The 25,161-nt window shown below is 39.0% G+C and overlaps 1 pseudogene; it reads right to left on the reverse strand.

Annotated features, from left to right (window-relative positions):
- The window catches only part of LOC149258825 (CBS domain-containing protein CBSCBSPB3 pseudogene), a 119,512-nt pseudogene extending 104,875 nt beyond the window's left edge, over nucleotides 1–14,637 (reverse strand).
- Nucleotides 14,638–25,161: the final 10,524 nt, after the last annotated feature.

Below are 25,161 nucleotides of genomic sequence, written 5' to 3' on the forward strand. Positions count from 1 at the left end.
GTTTTTCCTTTTTCTTGCGTTTTGGTGTGCACATGTTCTTTTGCCATCCCTCTAAAGAGACAACAGTTGTTCCATATTAAGAACAACATTTTTGTATTGCATTTTTCTTCTTTTTTGTGTATATGTGTTTTACCATTTAAGGGATTTTTTTGTGAGTGATGGTCATTTAAGGCACAGCTATACATTTATGCAACAATACAAAAACTAAAGGATACTGAAATCAACAAATCACATAAAAATCGTCATCTTTAGAAGAAATTTCTTTGAATTGATAAGAGAAAAGAGGAAAGGACACAACTATTTATCACCTTGTTGTCATTATTTTACTAATACAAATATGATTGATTATTTTGATCATGATGGTTCCTAAATCCCCATAATTCTCTTTGATCATTATTATTGAATAATGATAAGGGCATATTTTCTCTATTGAGATGTTCAAACTTCTTCCACCATCCCTACTCTTAAGGAGTGTTGAACCACCCTCTGTATATAAATAGGAAAAGTGCTATATAAAATAAAAGAAGAAAAAGAGAAAAAATGTTTATCTATATGATTCCTAACATGATTTGTCAAATGAAGGATAGGCAGTCTCATCAAGAGCTAGCCTACCATGATCATAAGGAAGAAAGTGAAGTGGCATTCCCACTATGATCACCACACCAGGGATATGATCCAAGAGGCACACCAGAAAAATAAAAATTCCTTGAAACAGGAGGTCTCATCACGAGCCGGCCTGCCCACCTTTCACTCCTTCCTGGTGAATGGAATTGTGATTTAGCTGGTTACCAATCCAACACAATGGCCTCCATTCTGACATTGCAACAACACTTTCCTAGGCATACACAAAGGATTATGGTTCCAAGGGTGAAATAAACAACTCTGTCAAGGTTATGGACACCTGTGGGCAACAGAGCTTTGTTGATGGTATTGAAGTCATATTTCTTATACACCAATAGTAACTATAAAACCCTTATTATTATATCTTTATAAGTGGTTCAAATGAGATTATGTATATAACCCTTTCGAACCTTTGATACATGAAAATCATTTACAAATCAATTATGACAGTAAAAGTCGATAATGACTGCATAAGAACTTTTATTCACGTCAACTGTCCTATCCTCCATTTCTCACATCATATCATGGCATTTCCATATTTATTAGTGATTCTATCATACGCCTCGATTTCGGTAATCCGCTCATTTTTGTAAACATGGCATATCTCTATACGTTGTTCCTTTATTACTCTGTACTATGGTAGTTTAGCACATTGCTCCTTTATTTGATGGCTGAGGACGACCTATCACATTACAGGGGGTCGCGGGTGATCTCCATAATTCGCTGGCATACTTGTTAGCTCATCATTCAGAAGAATTATGACTCAGGAATAGAAAGACTTAACGGTATTTTGTTTTCCAATATGCATGGCTTACTGTTCCGAAGCCATTTCCGTGTTTTTCTCTACAAAAATTAGCAGTAAGTTAGAAATTTGAATAGCTTGTTGTTTCATCACCTTCTTTGTGCTTTCCTAACAATGAGCTAAAAATTTGAACAGCCTGTTGTTCCATTGTCATCTCTATGTTTTTACAGTGTGCTAAGCATGAATAATATGGGAGAAAGATCAATTCATAGTGAGCTATAGGTGTTTATGGTCTCTGATGCTGCACGAGAAATCCTAGCAAGGGCAGGATGGATAGCTTATCTTAACCGTCTACAGCAATCCAATGAGACAGTGGCAATTGAGTTTCTGTAGAACTTGCAAGAAAATCATTCCATGGTGAGAGGGAGACAGATAGCAGTCACTGATGACATAATTGTAGAAGTTTCAGGACTGCCAACCACTGGACCTGTGTGGACTCTGAAAAAGGTGAGACTGTGAGACGCCATGACCATCTTCCAGGATGAAGGGCAAAACCTTACTGTAAAAGGGAAAGGAGTTTTGCCGACAACCCTGGGAGAGTCGTGAGCAGAATTGGAAAGAATTATTTAGAGCTACATCACTTGCGATGGCAGAAAAGACGTGGTAAGACCACACCATCTCAAACTTTTATCCGTGTTAAAGCAAAAATGTGTTGTGAATTTGCCTGCGTTTTTAAATTTTTTATTACATGATGTTTCTTGAAACATGAAGAAATCTCGCCATGTAGCGTCAGTAGTAAGCCACCATGGGTTAATACGACTGATAGTCAGCTACAGTCTTAACCAACAGCAGAGTAGTTGGGAAGAATTGGTTTTCTCCATAGATGGGGGACTGGCTTTACCAACCCCGAAACGAAAACATAGTGCCAGTACATCAAGCAGACCACTGAAATGAAGAAAATCTGTTAGATTGACAAAAATCAGAGGAATGATGGGAAATTCCCAGGGAAATATTAGTCAACCAGTGGAAATACATGATTCAGGAGATGAGAAACCCCCACAATTGGAAGGTGGGGAGAATGAAAAATTGAAGGAAAATGATGAAGGAGAACCGGAGGAGGAGACTGAGCAATCCGGTCAGGAAGAAGGAGAGGAAACAGAGCAACGCAATGAAAGTCCACTGCAAAACCCTCTGCAAGAAGATGAATTGTCCCAAATTCTTGCCAATATGAGTGAATATGTCCAACCTCATATCCCACTCAACCCATATACTGAAGAAGAACCGCAGGAGTACTTTGCTCATGATAAAACGCATCTGAGGAATTGTGTGATGAGGAGGAAGAAGAAGAGGATCACTCTACTCATGATGAGAGTGTATCTAGGGAGAAGAGTGACGAGGATAAGGAAGAGGAACAATCTGTTCCTAGTCAGAATAAACCTAAAGAATTCCACGATGAAGAAGAGGTAGAAGAAGAAGCTACCCAAGAAACAGCAGAGCAAACTAGGGTTTCTACCCCTGAAAAACCTGATCAGTAGAACACTAAAGAAGTACCCCAAGAAGAAAATAAGGAAATTGGCCAAGGTGAAGGTACAATACCTGAGGTACAAAGCCCAGGTCTGAGTAAACGAACAATTATTCCTTCCAAGAAAACAGAGGAAATTAAAATATTGTGAAAGGAACAGTAGAGATTGCTTAACGTGATTAAGCAACTTCGACAACAGATAAGAATCTTGAAAATGGGGAAGAAATCAACAAGAACCTCTGTGGCAAAGCATGCAACCACCCAGGCAAAACCCCTTAAGAAAAAGACCAAGAGGACTCAAGTCCAACCTGTCGTTCAAAATCGAAAGGAACAACATCTGGCTGTTGCAAATGTAGAAGTACAAACAGACGACGCACTGGCCTATGATAAGGAAATCCAGACAGAGGCACTATCCTCTAGCGAGAAGGAAACTCAAACCATAAAGATGAGATGTCGTAATAAGGAGATCCAAGTAGATCTCCGGCCCAAAATTATCATGTTGGATAATGACCCGAGGATAGTAACTCTGCGAAAATATTTGTCACAAGCCCAATAAACAATAGAGAAACTCACAGAGAAGATTGTTCCTCAAGAAACATACCAGAAATTACAATAGCAGCTGAAAAACATTAATGCATCAGAAAGCCAGGCCTTTTAAGGATGGCGAAAGGCAGAAGAAAGAGTAAAAAAGGTAACCCATAGACTAGACATAGTCATAAAACAAATGGATACCTTATGTTCTCTATATACTGATGTTCTAGCGTGTTGGGAACCTGCTAGAAACTATGCTTTGTTTTTAATGGAAAGATATTTACAATTGTAAATTAAAGCTGTCAAGGCAGGAGTTCCGATAGAGATAAAAACCGTTGATGACTTCATAAACTGTTGTAAGCATTATGGGGTGAAAGTTCAGCGATTGTTATGTGAATTTTATTTGCACAATCTTGTATTAGATGGAGAAACAGAGCAGAACCCTAGCCCTTTCGTGGGTGATGTCCAGCTGCAGGCATTTATTTCTTTTGGTGTTAATCAAATAAAATGGCTTAAAGCCTACAATGTCTTTCAAATATAGGAGAATGGATTAGATTTATGGGTGAGGGGTGAACCTAGAGACCCATTGCAATTATGGAATAAACATAGGATCCTAATGAGAACTCAGGGTGTGATCGAGGCATTGGGACCTATTCACACAACAGTCATCCCACAAGGGATAGAATACTTCTTTACCATCAAAGACCTTGCCATAGCAGTAGCCAAATTCAGATACCAGACTTCTAATCGAAATATCCAAAATAGAGAACCATTCAATTATGAGAATTTTATGCTAGCTGCTGACCGCTTGGGTATCTATGGTGACCTCATTCTGAGAGATGGCCCGTCTTGGTTAGGCTGTGGGTTCTAAAGTCCAGTCATTTGGTATCCTGCACTAGGATATAGAGCCCTATATGAATTGGTTGAAGGTCAGACAGGGCATATTTTTGAATCCTTAGCTAGGAATCATGGGTGTAGACCACCTACTGAGAACCCTTCTCTAGCCTATTCCCTAACTACCTTGCATGTAAATTACGATGTTTTCATGAGGGCATGAAAAAGGGTAAGAAGGGGGGTGTGTTGAGCATTAGAAAATGTATGTAATTGCCACTTATTTCGTTATCTTTTCCTTTAATTCATAACTTCTTTACATTATGAAATGGGCATATGGAGAAAGATTATGATAAAGTTTATAAGATTTGTGAGCAACGTAAAATGACTAATTATTACCTTTTCCTATGCAGAAAAGGAAGAAATTGGAAGATTGCCATTCCAAAGGAAAAGACAAGACGAAATCAACTGTTGTCCCATTGACAAGGAACCGCATCCAAATGAAGCAATCCAGATCGGAGCACATAGGCCAAGAAAAGGAAGAGAAGATACCAAATTGGCGCAAGAGAACAAAGAGATAACTGAGAAATAACAATATGGTGAATCCCTCAGGATCCTTTGATCCTAAGGGATCGCTACCTTAAAGAATATCTGTATCTTTGGTATTTCTGCTTAGCTGCTATAAAAAGGGACAATGTTGCTAGCCTAAAGGGGGATTATTGTTGTTTTATGAAATTCACTATTGTAACTTAAACTTAGATCATCGACTCTCTTTAAAGAGTGATTACTATAACTTTGTCTCATGATTAATACATAAACTCCATTGTTGTTTCGTCTTTGATTCTGGAGTAATTACAACACTGTGTCTCTGGAGGCTAAGGGCCTGGCCTTGGTGGATCACTTGTTTCCTATACCATTATTTTCCAATTCCAAGTTGTGTGTGATTTGATTTCTTTTATTTGCTTTGTTTAGTAATCTGTTGCTCCTTATTATTTCATGTATTGGCTATGTTATATTTCATTCATATTTGAATAGTAAGGTTATCCTTTGCAACTGGAATGTTATGTTGTTCATTCTGAATTTATATCGCATTGTCGTTCCTTCACAGATTGATATTATTGTATAACATTATTGTTCCTTACAGATTACCATTATTGTTCGTTTACAGAGTAACAGTGTTGTGTATTTATAGATCGGTACTATTGCCTATTTATCTACAGTTTACCTCTAAGAGTGATTGTTGTTCATTGGGATTGTTGTTCCATGGTAACCTCAATTGTTGTTTCTTCATAACCGTAATCAATAATTGTTATGTCGAAACTCAGATTACTGCTTCCCTCAGTATAGATGTGTTGTGTGTAACATTTGATTTAGTTTGTTGTGTGTTTACATTTGATTTGGGTGGTTGTTCAATATTTCATAACTCACTTGAATTTGTTGTTCCATTTTCAGTTTGTTGTTCAAATCATTTTTGAGGTAAAGATTGTTGCTTAATTCCTGTAGATTACAACTATTGCTTCATTCATTCCTATAGGTTAAAGCTTTGTTGTTCAATCTTTTTAAATAGATTAGTTGTTATTCCCTTTCCTGTCATTTGAATTATCATTTCAAGTAATTGTTTTGGTGTGAATAGAACGATCTGAAACTGTAGTGAACATTGACTATTATTGTCCGGTTCCAGGTTGATGATCTTTTACTTGATTGCTTTTCAATTACATCAGTTTACAAAGGGAAGAGTTATCATTACTGCACCCTTGACTGATGAAGTGTTGTAGTTTCTTAAATGAATGATTTAGTTACAAGCATTTCAAGTTCTTGCCATTACATTTAGAGTTTGTTTCCAGCATTTATTTACTTTTGCAAAAGCACTATTCTATTAGCATTACTCTTGACAAGTGACCACCTCAAACTGAGTACACTCTTTGGTGCGAGGCAATTCTTCCATCTATGAGAGAACAGCTAACCAAGGTGAAGGCTAGAAAGACAAAAAATTTTGCTTATGGGGCTATCTTGATTTCCATCGCCTTGGAAAGAATCTCGCTTATGCAGCCACAACACATTTCTCTGGGAGTACCTGGACCTAGAGACCCATGGATGCAGCGATGGGTAGATCTTATGGCTAGGCATGTTGGCTAGTCACTGATCTCATTTTCCTCCACTTTCTTCGAGTGGTTCAACCGTCAGGAGATGGCCTTTGCGGAATATCCATATGCTGGGATGGATTTCTATGGCGATCCAGATCTGGTATTGCCAGTTGAGGCGCAGTGGAGTGCTATTGGTAAATTGATTTGAACACACTTTTCTTTTTAATTTTTCACTTTTTTTTGTTTTTTGATTGTTACCAAGACTAAATAAACTCATATATGTATGTAGATGTTTGATCCGTTCTACCTGTGGTATGCCCACGGGAGGCAGGTGCGCCAGTGGAGAGAGCTATTGGGAGGGAAATTCTCAGAGATTTGGACATAGCAGAGACTTTGGCTCAGCTGCAGGATCACATAGAGGGTTTAACCCTCGGTATTATGGATGTCTGGATTGAGGAGTTACCCATGAGATTGTAGCACCATACCATTGGCGTGTCGAGTCATTGGATGAGACTCCTGCATATGATAGCACAGGTTGTGACCTGTTTTCATTAGTAGTACTAGTCTCGGATATTTTCTGCTTTCATTTTTGAGTTTTTGGGTCAGATGACCGATTTTGTCTTGGACACAAACTATTTGTAAAAACTTATATACAACTATCTATTTGACTTTCAGATTTTTATTGTGGTTAAGTGATGAAATTCTGTTCAAATGATGATGTGATTTGAAAAATGCTTTCTTTACAAATGTTGCAAATGTATATTTAACACATAATTTGCTGGAGAGTTAGTTAATGTGTTTAAATTGTGGGAAATATGTTGATATTGAATGAATTCAAAATGTCTTTCCAAAATTTGAACTCTAAGGAACATGCAATGAATAGCTGGGTTTCAGACGGAATAGATGCTAGTAAGTTGTGGTATGACAAATTGTGAATCTAGCCTAACAATGATTCGGCGTATGCCAGGTGAAACGGCATCAGAGAGGAGTTCAATAAACACGATATACTCAGCGATATTGTTTGTCGATCGACCAATACATATCCCTCTGAAACTCACTAACTCGCCGCTTGGAGCGAAAATGGCCCATGCTGCAGAGGATAGGTTTTGTGTACTACGACTAGCCTCGTTGGCATACCCAACAAATGGTTCTGAAAAGTTTGACATCTGCAACAAATGTGAAGTGGATTACCTAACCAAATCAAAACTCTAAAAGAGAACTAACACACAAAAATGCAATCAAAGCATATGTACAGTAAGTTTTACTACACTTAATTAAGCATGGTAATGTTTAAGATACAACCTGTTCCGGGGCTGCGACAATGGAATCCCATCATAATCGACTAACTCGTAGGCTCCTTTTGTCAACACACGTTTAACAATATAAGGGCCCATCCATAATGGTTCAAACTTCCCTGCTCCTAGTTTGTTAGAATCCTGATCATAAAGCAAGACTAGGTCACCTTTTGAGAAGACACGAGGCTTAACATTCTTGTCATACTGTGCCTTAATGTGTTTCTTATGCGCTTCATTAGCCAATGCGGCATCACGATGGGTTTCATCCAGATGGATTAATTCCAAGAAACGTGCTTCTTCTTCAGAAGTATCGGGTAGCAGGTCAATTGCGAGCTTGAGGGATGAGATTTCACATTGAATTGATAAGACTACTTCCATACCATACACCAACTGAAAAGGTGTAAATCTGGTCACATTTCTCACCGAGGTCCGATATGCCCACAGAGCTGAGTATAGGATTAAATGCCAATTCCGTTTATGGACTCCAATCATTCTTTGCAACATGCGCTTAAGGACTTTGTTGATTTCCTCAACTTGTCCGTTAGCTTGTGGGTAGTATGGAGTAGAACTATCATGCGACAGTCCTAATTTGGTAGTTAATTCAATCATCATGTGATTGAAAAAATAACCCATGATCTGTAACTATAGCTTGTGGCACACCAAACCTGGAAACCACATGGTTTAAAAAAAGAGAGTAGCCGTTTCGCCACTGTTGTTCAATGTAGGCATCGCCTCGACCCATTTGGTAAAATAGTCAACAGCGACTATAATATACCCATGCCCCCCGGCCGAGGTGGGGTTACATGTCATAAAATCAATGCCCCATTTTGCGAATGGGCCAACAACAATGACTGGATGCAGTGGTGCAGGTGGTAATCTGGTTTTACAATAAAAAAAATCTGGCAAGAATGGCACCTTCTAACAGCAAGAATGCAATCTTTGAATATAGATGGCCAGAAGTAACCAACTCACAGAATTTTTTGTGCAATTGCGTAAGTAGATAAATGCCCCCCACAAGCACCCGAATGAAATTCATTCAAATATTTCTCGGCCTCCCCATGACTAAGGCACCTACGTAAGATCGTATTGACACCACGATGATAAAGTGTATCACTAATGATCAAATAATCTTTGGCTTTGTATCGAGTATGTCGTTGTTCAGAGCAAGAGGCATTAGACCGAAAAGCTTGGATTTGGAGATAGACCAGTATATCTCCATACCATGGATCACTTGACAAAATCAAAAACAAAGACTCATCCAAGATTGATGCTTCTAATGTTAAATCATTGCAGGACGAGGGAAGATCGCAAAGTAGCTCAGTGAAGACAAGAGATTTCTTTGATTTGGATTTTATGAACTCCAAATCAAACTCCTATAAGATAACTATCCATTTAAAATATTTTCCCCCCAGCAATTGACATGACAAGATGTATGTCATAGGGTTGCAATCTGATACAATGGTAGTTTTACAAAGGAGGATGTAATGACAAAATCTCTGCACAGCTTGAATTGCTGCCAAAGCTAATCTTTCAACATATTAATATTTACTTTCTGTATCATTGAGATTGTGACTCAAATAATATACGGGATGTTCAATTCCACTTTCCTCTTAAACTAAAACCATACCAATGGTTGTATCTGCAGTGGCGAGATAGAGGTAAAATTATTTTTGATAGTTTGGGGCGTACATTAATGATGCATTAATTATGGAATCTTTGAGAGCACCAAACGAAGCTTGCACAATTTGGTCCCAATGGAAGGGTACCCTTTTCTTCAATAGATGTATGTAACCTTTAGCTAATTCAGCAATCTCCTCATAAAGTTTGCCTTCCCTTGAAGTCTCTGTATCTGTAACAAATTTGAAGGTGGAGGCATGTCAAGAATTGCCTAAACCTTTATAGGATCAAGTCGAATTCCATCTTTCGAAACTACGAGTCCGAGCAATAGAACAGAGCCAACACAAAACACACACTTGTGCGGATTGAGTCTTATTTTGTAGTGTCAACATCGTAAAAATATTGCCCTCAAATGTTGCAGGTGATCAGTCTGTTTTCGCGAATGAGCAGGCAGATCATCAAGATAGGGTTGAACAATATGCTTGATGTCATGGAAGGCATAATTCATCACCCTCTGAAATGTAGCCCCTACATTCTTCAAACCAAAGGGTATATTTCAATATGCGAATGTGCCTCACAGACATATGAAGACATTTTTTGATTGGTCCTGTGGGTGGATATTGACTTGATTGTAACCAAAAAATCCATCCATGAATGAAAAGATATCACATCCAACACATTCGTCAATAACCTGGTCGATAAAAGGTGTAGGATAGTTGTCCTTTGGACATGATTGGTTTACATCCCTATAATCGATGCACACTCTAATTTTCCCTTGGTTTTCATCACTGAAACAATATTAGATACCCAATTAGTAAGAGGTACAGGGAAAATGAAGCCAACATGCAAAAGTTTTTCAACCTCTGCTTTAATGGCAGTGGATTTCTTAGGATGAACAGGTCAAAGCCGTTGTCGTACTGGTTTGACATCAGGATACATTTTAATCTCATGTTCAACAATGCTTGAGTCAATGTCAGGCATCTCCTCATAAGACCATGCAAAGACATCTCAAAAGTCATGGAAAAGAGCATAGTAATTATCTAGTTCCAATGGAGAACAAGTTTTGCCGATGTAAATATTTTCTGCAATGTTAGGCTTGGTCAAAATGTTTATAGAAGTTGTTTCTTCTATGTTAGAAAGATTACACTCAGAATCTACAGTGTTTACAGAATTTGACAAGAAATCAACGATTGATGGGTGATTGAGTTCATTTGAATAATCTTCATTGTCATCTCGAAGGTGGGAATGATGATGATAATCTTCCCACTGCGTCTCTCCAATCATCATTTATTGGACTATTCCTTAATCTATAGAATGTATACATGAAAAAGGATCCGAAGAGGTGCCATTTTCTAAAGACCTATCTACCCATGCAATTGTTGAGTTAAGATTAGGGTTTGCCGCACAAACCCAATAGATTGATTGCTATAATGATTCAATGGGGCTTGGCAACATTGCCTCACCATCATTTTCAAAGTAGTTGGAATTCTTCTTAAAATCAGATGATGTAAAAGAAATCAGGTTGCAGGTCTCCACTCTTGCCACTTCCACGAAACCAGATGGTGACGGGACGGTAAAATTGTCCATCAGGGAAGGATCTTTTAGGAGACCTACTCCAACATTTTGAAGTGATTGTGAGTTTCCGTGTATCAATGGAATGCTTCCTGTGGCCTGTGAACTATTGGCAAAGAAGGCTAGTTGATCGATGATTGTGATTCCACCCTTGAATGGAAATGCAATCATTTGAAAGTATGTGGAAACAATGGCAGCCATATCATAGACCCAAGGCCTTCCTAGTAAAATGTTGTAATCAAGGAGTCCGTCAATGACCTCGACCTCAACATTTACTGTTTTCCCCCCCAGTTAAACTTGTAGGTTACTCAAAATCCCATATGAAGTGTATGTTCTCCCATTGAAAGCTTTTAATGTAGTTGGTGATCATGATAAGGGTGGTGAACCAAGAGTTTTCCAGCAGTTCATAGACATAATGCGGGTAGATGCCCCCTCTTCAATAATAGTTCGGTGAACATTTTTATTGAGAGCTTTTACCTGTATTAAGAAAGCTAATTGCGCTGGTAATTGTGGTGTATATCCCGTATGGTTGAAAACCACAAGATTAGAATCCGTAGGATCTATTCCACCTATTGCTGACAATAAAGCTTGTTTCTGGGAGGGACAATTTTGCAACACCTCAATTGTTGACGTAGCGGAAGGTGATTGAGCCAGATCTTCCACTATATTATAGTTTTGAGTTGCTCAAGCACGAAGATTGAATGTTGATTTTTATACTACTCCCTTTGCTGACTTTATTGTTAATTCAGGTATAATTGGTGGAACAACTTCTGGCGAAGTCGAGGTCAAAGTACTAGGTTGATCAGTAGCCTAGTTATTCGACGATAACAGATTTTCATAATCTTTATTCCTTGTTGACACCAAAACATCCTTTTGTGTATTTGCGATAGACAACATGAGTACTTGAGATTTGGAAGCATTGTCAATTGCAACCAAATGTGTTTCTGGGGTCAGAAACGGATCTGTCAACACTGCTGAGGTATTCGAAGCCTTTAGAAGTTTAGAGACCTTAGATCGATGTGGAAAATCTCTTGTATAATTCTCATCATTACATATTAGACATGGATAACGAGTTTTCCTAGCCACAGTAGGGGATTTAGATGATTTTTCAGGAGTGGAATTCTCCTATTTCTTTTTGTTATTCTTTCCCTTTTTCTTACCTCCTAGTTGCTTTGGATTTTTGCCTTTGTCAGATGGCACGGCATTAATCTCCGAGGCAAGAGTGTTTTCTGATGGATTTGTATTTTTATTGGAAATAGAAAGAGTTTGACCAAATGGTCCTCTTGCCGTCTGTGTGCTTGAAGAACTGATCATGCCATCGCCAACATGAGAGTCCCTACTCGATTTTGGATGTGGTGGAACAGTGAAAGCTGGTCTAGGTGCATCAGGAATTTTATCATAGAGCCTGCCTGATTGTATGTAAATCAAATACAAATATTGGGAAAAAGTGATAACTTGCTCTTCTATGACAACTCCTCCTTTTTCCACATCCTTGGTGATTGACGGCAACAAGGACTTTATGAACCACTCAGTTAAAGTTGGTCGGGAACATACATCTTAACCATTCGATGATGATGCCGCCACTCATGAATATGATCTGATAGATGAGTGGAGGTAGTCTGTTTAAAGTTAGTCAAGATTCTGTTCCAGTCTCGTACCTGATAGGTAACTGGAAGTGGGTCAAAAAGGTAGTGGCTAGAATGGTGAAGTTATCGAAAGAAGCTCTTGGTAATTTAATATACCATTTAGCAGCTGGACCAATAAACGTTCTTTGGAAAAGACGAAGTTTGATCGAATCATCATTCAAAGTATTGGATGAACACCATAAATGAAAGTTCATAACATGATTCGATGGGTCTTCTCCTAGATTTCCATTAAACTTCAAAATATCAGATGGTAACTTATGAGGAATCACCGACCACTAGGGTGCATTTGCAATTGGATCATTAGTGAGCCGGTTTAAATATGGTGATTCTAAAGTTGCTACGAATGGCAACTGTCGGTTCAAGTCGGGTGGAGCATACCCAGGATAGGATGGAATCGCCTGTGCAATAGGTCTTTGCATACCAGCATAGGGCATCTGTATTTGGTAACCTTGGTAAGGTTATTGGACAAAACTAGTGTAAGGTGGTTTTTGATAACCATATTGGAATTGTGGTTGTCCATAACCTGCAAAGCCTTGTTGACCAGATCCTTAGTAAGCTTGATATTGAAGAAAACTAGTTTGAGCTTGTGAACCAAGTCCAAAGTGGGGTTTGGACTGTTGGAATTGAGGTTGTTGAAATTGCGACAGCCACGGTTGTTGAACCAACTGTTGCTAGCCAGTAACGAAAGATTGACCAAGTTGTGGATCAATTATACCAGTGTACGCCTGGGTCATTCCAGATAAAGGTATACTACCCTGAGGCTGTTTTTGAGCTCCAGAAACAAGTGGCTGTTGTATAACAACTTGAGAAACTTGAACCTCTTGCCTTGAAACTTGTGGTTGCAAGGAAGAAGGATTAGTTTGTATCGGTTGAGATATAATAGATTAAGCTTGTGACTGTGCACAGTAGTAATAGCAGGTGTAGTAGGAATATTTGACACAATTTGCATTGGTTGTGTTGGATACACAAGCCTTGGTTGATCTGGAAGTAATGATTGCCATTGACAAACTCTAACTCTAGTTTGACTTGAATACTATGGGAAATTACCATATGGTTGTCCCCTAGAAAAGGGAGGAAACGATGAATAAGCATATTGCTCTCCATATAGTGGCAATCCAATGTTTAATTGATACACTGGTCTTTGATGACTAGATTGCCCAAATTGATACTGATGTACAGGATCAAATTGTTGAGTTCCCATGTGAGAAAAACCAGGTAGAATTCCAGACGAGTTTATGGGTGCTAACCATGGCGCAGAACCAACCCCTGAGTGGCTTCCAGACAATGATTGGTAACCAACCATGATAGATGATTCACCGTATAGGTGCGAATTAGGTGTGGTAGAAAACATCGAGGGGGTGAGAACAGAAGCTTCTGCTGCAGCTGCATCAAATGATACATTTTTGGATGTTGACGGTTGTTCAACCATAGTTAACTGGCCCAAAAGTTGTCCTAAATATTCGACGGGAACTTGCAAAGAAGTAGGAGCAGATGAAGCAAAGTAATCAGGAGTAGCAGGATAAAGATTAATCCCAGTTCCAAAGTGAAATAGGGTGCTAGGTGTGGAATCCTTTACTATCTCTTCTATGGCAATCAAATCACGTGGAAGAGGTTGACCGTCAAGTCCGTAAAATATTTCTGGTGTTGAAGAAAGTATAGTTTCTACAGAGATTGATATCGGAGGGGTAACAACTTCTGAATGTTGAAATTCAAAGTCCAGATGTTCAGGAAAATGAATGACAATTTCAAAATGAGGTTACTGTACTTTTGGTTCAGATGTAACTTTGGTTTGAACTGGGATAGATTCCAGACCAACTCTTGATGGAGTTGTTTCAGGTTCAGAAGCACTTCCTGGTTGAACAATTTCAAATTGAGGATCAACATATTGTTGGCCAACCTTGGTTACTGCTACACTAGGATCAGTACTAATATCCTTAGGTAGTTGTGAAACTTCCTCTTTAAGAATGGAGGTACCAGAAATAATTGGAGTAAATGGAGTCTCTAAAGTTGTTGAAACAAATGTCTCAAATAACCCAGATGAATAACTAGAAGTTCTTGATTTAGTAGACTCAATTAAACGAGACCGCCTTGTCTGAATTGGTGTCACTTTAGGAGGCAAAGGTGGTTGACTCGCTGTTCTCCGCGAACGATGGGGTTTGGGTTGACTTTCTTTCATGATTACGGATTAATTTATCAACTTAAACTCAACTAAGGAATAAGGATGTTATTCGTGGTCAATTAATTTTAACGACACTTGGACACAACTTCACTTTTTCAGTTTTAAGGAATCGAGAAAAAGCAAAAGATGACTCTAGTCGCCTTCGATTTTTAATGAACATGAAAGGACAAGTGCTCAAATGATCCTTTTACTTTTAAAGTGTCAAAAAGGAACGAAAGTGACTACTCTGGAGACTCTAGACAAGAGGGTTTACCAGACAAATTGCAAAACTGCAATATACACCTTGGTGATAAATGAAAGAGAACTTACCAAGGACTTTACGTACGACAGTCAATATTCTCGAATGTTGTGTTCAGTGCATTGCAATCGGTAAGGCGACATACTCGGCTTCCTAATGATAAAGGATTTCAACCTATTGGGGTCTCCCACTATATACGCAACGGTACAGGGAGCACAAGTCCATACTAGCACTTATCGGATCAAAGAGGAGGAATCACCCAACCTTCAGTGAAAACGACAGCCACTAGGTTTAAAGACGTCGGAACATGTCTCTAGCCTAGACCTCTAGATGTTTTGCGTTAAGTTCCAAAGCATTGTTAGATTAATTGAAGTTTATTTTAATTTGATCTTGCTTGGAAATTTTCCTTTGAAGGTTCACCACGAAATGTGTTCTGAAATTTCTAAAAATGCAACTAGAATGATAAGCACTCATTTTGTTTATTTTCAAAAATGAAAATTCAAACTATAAAGGATATAGCATAGAAGTACTTTTGAACAAACAACAAAGAGCACAAACTAATGCAATTCCCTAAACCATTCCTTTAAGCACACAAAATAAAACTTCTAAAATGCAAATGCATGTATTTTTTTTCAGTCCCTCTTAATGTGGGTGATACAATAAGAAAAACTAATGCACAAATGATTTAGAATGTTTCATAAAAAATGGTGATTTACAACGATTTTCTTCTAAAAGAGAAAGGAAGATTGAACGACACTTTCAAGTTTGAAGAAATGAAACTTTTCAACACTTTGAATGAAATCAAATCAAATGCACAAAATAGATTAATCGATCAGCTATGAAGGAGGACTTTACGATACTTCACTTTTCGAAGAAAATGAGGACTTTACGACACTTTTCTATCGAAACGATAATCGATCACCACTTCTTTTTTATAGTGGATTGCAAATGACAGAACAAATACATAAAAACATTCACCAATCCTACTCTAAATAGGGCCGAACTAAAGAGCTGAAGGTTGGTTTCAGAGATGAGACATGATTCATGTTCAGCAAGCAACTAAATCAAAGATGAAACTGGTCAAAAACTTCAGTTCCTAGATGGGAACACTGATCTTCAATAAATCAGCGTAGGCTATGGTGATAGATAGTGCGATGCATAGCACTGTGTCCATGCAGAAACTGCAATGCATAGCAGGTCTCAGTTAAGGACAATGCGATGATTACAGTGAGTGATCTTGAAGGTGTTTTTGGCTCAAATTTGATTCAATTTTCAGTGGATTAAGCTTGACTTAATAAACAACAGCAAGTAAAGTGTAGTGGAAAGTTCTAAGAGGCTACAAAGCTACCAAAAAGGGAAAAAAAAATCTCCCCAACAGAGTCGCCAATTTGTTTCGGGAATAATTAGTGTTTCGAAAAAATGCTAACCCTCTAGGTTTGGTAGCTAACCTAGAAACAATAGTTAAAACAATTCACCACTTTTCCTATGAAAAACAGATAAGAGAAAGACTATGAGGACCCAACCTACAACTTCCACTTGATTCCTCGCTTGATCCCTTTTTCCCTTGACCGATCTCGCTACTCCTTTCTCTACTTAACTCGCTTGGAAAGTACCTGTGAAATCACAGAAACAAAGACCTCTCAAAGCATAATGATCTACTATTCATAAATAACATAGAATCAAAAGTATAATAAACATATGAATGTATTGACGGATTACACAAACATAAGGGAAAAATATCGAAAAGATTTATCGATAGAAAGAAGGATTACAACCCATGAGTTCGATTTAGTGTCATCCTTCCAACTTTAAACCTTCTTCACCTCATGAATAGCAAGACATTCCAACATTACCACAATACCTAGACTCAATACTAAAACCATCAGCATCTCTTTACAACTTAGAACTATTCAGCCTCCAGATCTCTTGGATGAGTAATCTATTTATACACAAGTGAAGGAGGTTGGATCATCAATGATGATGATGAATGCCTTTCCATTTTTAGAAATTGGTTCCATGAAAGAGGGATATAGGAGATTTTCCCTAATTCCTTTTGTCATCCTTGGGCGAACTGTGGCACTTGAGAAGCTTCTAGAAGTTTCCCATGGATGGGAATTTTCAATCCTTCACGGAATTTTGCCCAAGTTCGCTCATTGTAGGCTAAAGAAGACCTACGTGTGATGCATATCACTTAGTCAATGTGGCACCTGCAATGCATTGCACCCTAATGAAGGGCTTCCTGCAATGATCTCTTTAGAGACACTTTTGGATGAATTTTGTGATGGAAATTATTTGGGAGTAAGGCATTCAGATGATTAAGTTCTTTAGGGTTTGAAACTACTATATTAGGGGTTGATGAACCCTAATAACATCGACATTTAAGTTGGGGTTGATGTGCCCAAATAAATCTGTAACAAGTAGTAAGGATTAACTAGAACCAGGGATGGATCCTTCAATGCTCACTACCTTTCTGGAGACATGCATGAAACTGCTACGCGATAGCAAGGCAGTAAAAGGACTACATGAACTTATCACTAGGTGCGTGGGGTCAGGAGAACCACACGTGGTCTGGAAACTTTGAAAGCATGCATTGCACACAAGAAAGGAAATGAGGTTGACTGCACAAATCAGCGAATATGAAATGGATCAGGTAATCCTCGATCTCGGATTGGATGTGAATGTACTGTCGAAAAAAACATGGGAATGCATGGGCAAACCAGTGCTACAATGGTCTCCTATTCAGTTGCGAATGGCGAACCAACAGAAGATCTTTCCCATGGAAATATTGCAAGGGGTAACGATGGATATTGAAGGTGCGAGAATGCAGGCAGATTTTGAAGTAATAGGGATTTTCGATGACAGCAATCCCTATCCCGCGCTGCTAGGAATAGACTGGGCCACCGATATGAATGGAGTCATAAATCTGAAGAAGCGCAAAATTATTTTTGAGAAAAATTCACTATGCTTAGTAGTACTGCTAGATCCAGCTGAAGGAGCGCGATACACTGAACCAATGTGCAAGAATGATAGTGATGACGATCTCAATTTCATCTACAAGACAACTGCGCGAGAATAGGATTGGGTAAATACGACTGCATATGGTAGGATTTCGTGGGAGCAGGAAAGCTCCTACACTTCAGATTCAAACGAGGAAATAGAGCGCTAGCATAATCGGCTGCAAGAAGTAACAACGCTTAATTGCAACATGATGGTTAGATCATTGCGCTGCAGGACAACAAGGTAAGGGACCTGCCTATGTATGACGGGTTGATAGCGGTGGATGAATTCCTGAACAAATTTGAAATTGCAGTACCAAAACAACAGTGGTTTTTGCTCTTAAATGGGCACTGCGCGCAACGCTCGCAAGGTGGTGGGGTACACATCAGAGAAGTTTTGAGGACTGGCACGGATGTAGAAGGATGATGCGCCTACGATTTGGGAAACCGCAGATATGATCAGTAGATAAATATGACGGATGGGATGATCCACGTACACACCTCGCTAAATGGAGTAAGGTCTATGGGGAAGAGCCGCAGCTTGAATGGGTACATTTATTCTATCATACCTTGAATGTCATACCCATGAATTGGTATACTGAGATGGAGCTCCGCCATGATATGAGCAAATGGGATGTCTTGCACAAGAGATTTTTGTTAACTTTCACATTTGAAGATTGTTGGTGGGATATTGTTGACAATGCACTACAGGAAGTAAAAGTAGCTATCTTCAAAATACCCCAAGATCCAATGGAACTACTTCAACCAGAATGGGCGACATAGCTGAGCTGCGCGCTAGAGTGTTACAACGTAAATGTTGAGGAGGAGGATGAGGACCCACAAAATATTAACATTCCAGAAACAGAAGGTTGTCGCGAGATTCGAGGACCATCAATTGAGGATCCCGACATCACCACACCACTAAAAACAAAGCAAGTAAACATTGGAACGGAGGCGGAGCTGAAGTACGCATCACTTGGGGACTATTGGGACGATGCCATGGTGGATAAGGTCACTGAGTTACTTCGTGAAAACCAAGACTTGTTCCCAACCAAAATTACGGATTTAAAAGGGATCGTTGGTGACTTAGGGATGATGAATATCACCCTGAAACCTGATGCTAAGCCAGTTAAGCAGTGCCCTTACCACTTGAATAAAAAATATAAAGAAAAGGTCCGCGACTAATTAGACAAAATGCTCATAGCCGAAATTGTTGAGCCAGTGGAAGAATCCAACTGGGTGAATCCTATCGTAGTACAGAAGAAAAAGCAGAAGGGTGAAATAAGAATATGTGTGGACCTCAGGAAGCTGAACAATGCCTATGTACACGATCCATTCCTGACACGATTCACAGATGAAGTACTAGAGAATGTTGGTGGTCAGGAAGCATACTCATTCATGGATGGGTTCTAAGGGTACCATCAGATCAAAATCGTGCCAAAAGATAGGAGAAAAATGACCTTCGCAACAGAATGGGGTTGTTTTCAATACACCATTTTGTCGTTTGGACTGAAGAATGCGCCAGCCATCTTTTCGCGCATCGTTGTGGCTGCATTCAAAGAATACATCCAAAAGTTCTTGGAGGTCTATCTAGATGATTGGACTGTCTTTGGATTAGTTAAGCACCATGTAGCAAGGTTACTCTTGATGCTGGTTACTTACCACCGACACCAGATTGCGATGAACCTTAAGAAGTGCACATTCCTTGTTTCCTTTGGAAACCTGCTGGGACATGTGGTCTGTAAACAAGGACTGATGGTGGACCCTGCAAAGATTGCTTTTATTCTAAATTTGGAAGCACCGCGAAGTGTTAAACAACTGCACGCTACTTTGGGACACACCAGATACTATAGGAAGTTCATCAAAACTTATGCCCAAATAACAGCGCCGATGGAAAAACCATTGAAAAAGGATGTTACATATTGTTGGAATGATGATTGCATGAAGAGTTTGGATGTCCTAAAGGGGAAATTGGCCTCCGCTCCAATTCTGGTCTTCCCAAAATGGGATGTGGAATTTCATGTACATGTTTTTGCGTCATGTATTGCGTTGGGAGTCGTACTCACACAGGAGGGTGTAGAGGGTGTGGATCACCCGGTCGCATTTGCAAGTCGAAGATTGTCCAAAGCAGAAAAGAACTATTCCACCATCGAGCACGAGGGTTTAGCGATGGTATACATGCTCCAAAAATACAGACACTATTTACTCGAAGGACATTTCAAGATTTATACAGACCATTCCGCGTTGAAATACCTAGTGAATAAGCCTGTGTTGGGCAGGAGCATCTGCCGATGGCTCTTACTATTCCAAGAATATGATTTTGAGGTCATAGTCAAGACGGAACGCCTGAACAGAGAACCAGATCACTTGTCACGAATTGAGACGGACGAGGAACCAACGAATTTGGAGGGACTACCTGATGCACAGCTCTTTGCAGTATGCATCATGGATGGACACTTCGAACATATAATCCATTTTATAACAGCAGGGACTACGCCAAAGGAATACTCAGTCTAGCAGAAAAAGGAATTGGTGGTGCGCGCGGTGGACTTTTCTGTCATCACGGGGCACCTGTACAAAATGGGCAATGATGAGATATTGCAAAGATACGTACCTGAATTTGAACGAGGTTAGATCCTCGCGAAAGCACATGGGGGCACTACAGGAGGACACTATGCAGGATGCACAACCACGTAGAAGATTCTTCACGCAGGGTTATGGTCGTTAACCTTGCACCAGGATTCAAAAGCGCACTGTAAGGCCTGCAATATATGTCAAAGGACTGGAAAACCATGATGGAGGGATGAGATGCCATTAAATCCACAAATGACACTACAACAGTTTGAAAAATGGGCAATCTACTTTGTGGGATCGATCAAACCTCGGGGAAGGATGGGCGTGCGCTACATCATCACCGTGACATAGTACCTGACACGATGGGTGAAAGCGCAGATGGTCAAAGATTGCACGGCCGCTACGGCTGCAAAGTTTTTGTTCGAAAACGTGTTGACCCGATTTGGCTGTCCAAAAATCTTAATGAGTGATCATAGAAAACATTTCCTGAATGAAACCATCAACACGCTCACAGAAGAGTTCCAGGTGTATCATTAGAAAAGTACATTGTACCATCCACAAGCTAATGGGACAGTAAAGGAATTCAACAAAATACTGGAGACTGCGCTGACCAAAGTGTGCAACGGACAGCGAAATGACTGGGAACTGTGCGTACCTATTGTACTATGGGCTTATAGGACAACGTGCAAGAAATTGACGAGACAGACAACTTTCCAGTTAGTCTATGGTACGGAATATGTCATGCCAATGGAATACATCGTACCTAGTTTGTGAAGAGTAGCACTCACAGGCATGATGAACCACGAAGCTCTGGAAGAAAGGCTCATGCAATTAGAAGAACTTGAGGAAGAATGGTTTCTGGCTAGATTTCATCAGTAGATACAAAAGCAGTGTGAAAAGGCCTGGCATGATTGCCATATCAAGTTGCGCACCTTCAAGGTAAATGACTTAGTGTTGCTGTATGATAGTAAGTTTGAAAAATTTACGAGAAAATTCAGAATGCACTGGCTGGGACCATACATGGTTAAGGAGGTCCCAGATTGAGGCACGGTCCAGCTAGTCAAACTAAATGGAGAACCCTTCCTAGGCAAAGTAAACGCCACTCGCTTGAAGCCCTACATGGGTGGGCCGGCTATCTGACTAACCGGCCAAAGCACAGTCTTTGCAACCTGAGGAGCCAAACAAGGGCGCAAGACTATAAACATATGCAGTAGAGGCTAATACAGAGGCAAGGACACAATTCAGACACAGAGGGTTCAGAAGCAAGAATGCAGAAAGTTCAGCAGGCAGCAACGCAATGTGTTGTAGATATTCAGGCCGTTCGGAACTAGTTGGAGGGACTCGCACCAAGATTGCCACACCAACAGAGTGACTCGAGTGTGAGTCATGATGTTTGTGTTGTGGGCCTGTTGGGAATGGAATCCCCCCACAGCATGTTTTGGGGCCCAAAGCCCAAGTTTTGGTCAAATATGTTGTAAGACTCCACGAATTGCGGGCGCGGAGTGCAAAAGGTACATTGAGTCATAGGGTTGTCCGCCTTAAGTTTTGTAATGTAATGCAATGTCATGTCGTCCTACCCATGGTCTACGGACCATGGGGTTGTATAAATAGAGCGAGGCTCTAAGTTGTAAAGAAGACAGAGATAGAGGAAAAGGAATAGAGTCTAGAAGATAGCGAGCATCGAGAAAAGGTCTAAATGTCTTGGGTCATAGTAATAGGAAGAGGCTCTGCAGTTGAGTGCACAGAGGCCTAGTAGAGTCCGCAGCTAAGTGCGCAGGGCAAAGTCAAGTTTGTAACCCAAGAAGAAGAATAATAAAGAGAATTTTGATTCCAAATACTATGTATCTACTTTTGTATTACCTTCTATGCATTTATATTGTTTTGTTTATCGCACACACTTATATGAATATTGAAAACTATTAAGTTTAATTGGGCTCATACAGATAAGTTAAGTAATTGAATAATATTGGGTTAACAGTAAGGAACTTGGGTAACAACACAGATCGCACCACAAGCAAGGCTACATGAAGGTAGCATTGCAGGCTACGAGGTACTGATAGGTGCATGTAGCGACATGTGCAGGGAAAATCTGCAGACCACTGAAAAACCATCAGATATCTCTAGGGTGTGGAAACCTAGTTCTAGCGCCCTCCCATACTACTTCGAGTGAGACCTCAGTCCACACTCCACGGACTATTGCCAAAAGGGCCAATAGTACTGGGATTTGTTTGGTTAAATCATCCTTGAACCAAGGTCATGCCCCTATAAGCCAACAAGATGTACGGGATTGTAATATTGGCACTACAGAAGAAATCAGAAATGTCAAAATATCATCTTCTTTTCCTCGGGACATAAAAGAAAAATATGTATGCTTGTTTAATAAATACAAATATGTGTTTGCACGGTCATATGAAGACTTGAAAACCTATGACACAATTATTATTGAGCACAAAATTCCTCTCAAACCAGAAGCTAATCCATTTCAACAAAAATTAAGAAGAATTAACACAGTCTTACTTCATATTATTGATAAAGAAGTAAGAAAATTGTTGGATGCTAAAATAATTGTTCCCTTAAGATACTCTAAATGGATAGCTAATCTGGTACCTATTAGGAAGAAAAATGGGGGAATTAGACAGTGTGTTGAGTTTGGGAACTTAAACAAATTATCCCTGAAAGATAATTATCTATTACCAAAAATGGCCTAATTGCTTCAAAGAGTATCAGGTTCTAATAAGATATCTATGTTAGATGGTTTTTATGGATGCAACTAGATTCTGGTTAGTCAAGAAGATAGAGAGAATATGTCATTCACAACTCCTTAGGGCACTTTCATGTATGCCAAGTGCCATTTGGTTTAATCAATGCTGGAGAAACATTTCAAAGGGACATGGATCTGGAATTTGTTGGTGAGGTAAATAAATTCATAGTCATTTACCTTGATGATTTGACAGTGTTTTCTGATTCTGATGCTAAACACAGTGAACACTTGAGAAATTTTTTTTGAAAGATGCACAAAATTTGGGATTTCTCTTAATCCTAAGAAGTCACTGAATGACGATTGTTGGGACGCATAATTTTAAAATAAGGAGTTATAATTGATCCTAAAAGAGTTTCATCACTTTAGGTAATTAGTTTTGCTAGAAATAAAAAAGTGATTCAGTCATTCTTAGGGAAAATAAATTTTTTAATGAGGTTTATACGTAATTCTATGGAAATTGTGAAAGATACTACTAACATGCTCAAAAAGGAAAATAAATTTAAATGGATTGTCCAAGCTAGATACTGCTTCTCACAAATCAAAAAGGAAATTTTAGAAGCCCCGATGTTAGCCATCCCATATTATACAAAATTGTTTAGTATTTTCCCCTTTGCCTCAGATACCACTATAGTGGTTGTTTTATTGCAAAGAAATGATGATCAACATGAACAAACAATTGCCTTCTTTAGTAATGTTATGAGAGATGTTGAACTGAGATATGACATCATAGAGAAACAAGCTTACACCTTGGTACAAGCTTTGAAAGCATTTAGGATTTATGTTTTACACTCTCCTATAATTTCTTACGTTCCTAACATTGCAATAAAAACAATGTTTACTTGACCTGATATTGATGGAAAGAGGGGAAGATGGATTTCAAAGATACTTGAGTTTGATTTAGACATCATACCTACAAATTTGGTGAAAGGACAGGGTTTAGCTAAACTATTAGCTAAATCAAACTGCAAAATCCTTGGTATTAATACTATCATGCAAACTTTAGGTGACAAGAATCCACAAGAACCTTCTCAGATTTCAAGTGAGGAGAACCCACAAGAACCTTCGCAGATTTTAGGTGAGAAAAATCCACAAGAACCTTCTCAGATTTCAGCTGAGAAGAATCCACAAGAACCTTTGCGGATTTCAGGTGAGAAAAATCCACAAGAACCTTCTCAGATTTTAGGTGAGAAGAATCCATAATAACCTTCTTCTAGTGTGGTTCCTATTCCTCTTCCTTTACACATTGATGAAATTTTTTTACTATCAGATTGGTACAAAGATATAGTGCATTTTTTACATGATTTGAATACCCTCTTGACTTCACGAAGAATCAATATACATCCCTCATAATCAAATATTGTATACTAAATGAAAAATTGTATTGGAAGGATCATTTAAATATCCTCTTACTATGTTTGACCGAGAGTGAAACAAATGGAGTAATTGAGCAGTTTCATGAAGGAATTTGTGGGGGGAATTATGCTTGGATGGAAGATGCATATAAGATAATGAGAGCAGGTTTCTATTGGCCAAAATGTTTTGCATAGTTTGGAGAAAAGGTGAGGAGTTGTATCCCATGTCAAATATTTGTAGGGAAACAAAGACTAGTAACACTTCCCCTTGTCCCAATTTCAGTAGAAGCCCCTTTCTTGCAGTGGGGATTGAATTTCATTAGTAACAATGTAAACTTTGAAATGGGAACTATAAACTCAAAACGAGAACTCTGGCCCAAAAACCCCAAAAAAACCACAAAAACAGTGCTCAAAACGAAAAGTGTGTATACTGGAACGATGTTTTTTTTTTTTAGGTGTCAATTTTGCGGTTGTTTTAAAAATGGTAGTGACTACGAAATTTTCTACGAAATTTTCCTGCAAAATATAGCTTCAGAAAAAAAGTGTTGATACTGGAATAATGATTTTTTTTTTTAGGGTCAATTTTCATACTTTTTAAAC

This window comes from Pinus tabuliformis, chromosome 6 (assembly GCF_031772625.1).
Source record: "Pinus tabuliformis cultivar Carrire ecotype Pingquan chromosome 6, CPIR1, whole genome shotgun sequence".
Taxonomy (NCBI): domain Eukaryota; kingdom Viridiplantae; phylum Streptophyta; class Pinopsida; order Pinales; family Pinaceae; genus Pinus; species Pinus tabuliformis.